This window comes from Egretta garzetta, unplaced genomic scaffold (genome assembly GCF_000687185.1).
Source record: "Egretta garzetta isolate BGI_Z169 unplaced genomic scaffold, ASM68718v1 scaffold45, whole genome shotgun sequence".
Lineage (NCBI taxonomy): Eukaryota > Metazoa > Chordata > Aves > Pelecaniformes > Ardeidae > Egretta > Egretta garzetta.
Window position 1 is genome coordinate 5,252,413 of NW_009260028.1, and position 919 is coordinate 5,253,331.

General features: G+C 50.8%; 1 protein-coding gene across 1 annotated transcript in view; it reads right to left on the bottom strand.

Moving 5' to 3' along the window:
* Positions 1-919, bottom strand: part of ADAMTS5 (ADAM metallopeptidase with thrombospondin type 1 motif 5) — a 51,267-nt gene that overhangs the window by 41,760 nt on the left and 8,588 nt on the right. The window lies entirely within an intron of this gene.

Genomic DNA, 919 nt, shown 5'->3' on the forward strand with positions numbered 1-919 from the left:
GAAGAGCGGGGCGGCGGAGCGCGGCAACGTAGTTAAGGGAAGGAGAGAAGGGGGAAGGAGGGGGGGAAAAAAAAAAAAAAGCAAGGAAAAACAAAAAAACCCCACCAAGTTCTGCCTCCCAAACTCGAGTCAAGTGTGGGTGGGAGAGAAAAAAATGTCAACAAAAGCCGCTCGCGTGTGAACTTTGTGTTTCTCTGCAGGGAAGAGCCGGGAGCACATGGAAGGAGAGAGAGAGGCAAAAAATCCCAAATCGCTGCTGCTGGGAGAGGCAAAGGGAGGGGAGTGAGGGGGGAGAGAGAGAAAAAGGAGGAGAGGAGGCTCGGACCCGGCAAGCAGAGAAGTTTGAGCACTTCCCGCTCCTCTTCCACTTCTCTGCTGTAGTCACCGGATCATCACCAGCAGCAGCAGCAGCAGCAGCAGGGGCAGGGGGCAGGGCTGCTGCGACTCGGCACTTTCTCGGGCTCCGGTGGGCTCCCTTTCATTCTTTTGCCCCCTTTTGTTTTGAAGAGAAGGAGGAGAAGGGGAGAGAAGAAATGCAGGCACCAAAAAACCGCCTCGGTCGTCTCCGGTGAGATGGTTAAAAAGGGGAAAAAAAAAAAAAAAAGAAAAAAAAAAAAAAAAGCCCAAGAAGCGGAAAACGTCCCGGATTTTTGCAAAAGCCCCCTCCCTGTATCTTTTCTGTTGTTGTTGTTGTTATCCCCAGTCTGTCGATGTGAACAAGAGGAGAAGGGAGAGAAATGTGAAGATGAGAGGAGGTGGAACAATGAATTTATAGCGGAATGCCATCCTGCAATGGCAATTTCAACAATTCGTCACTGCAGGCTGCCTCTTAAAGGGAGAGCTTCAAAACCACCACTCCCACACTTTCTTTTCATTTAATCAGACAGAGGGAGAAACTTGAGGGGAGGGGGAAAGGGGG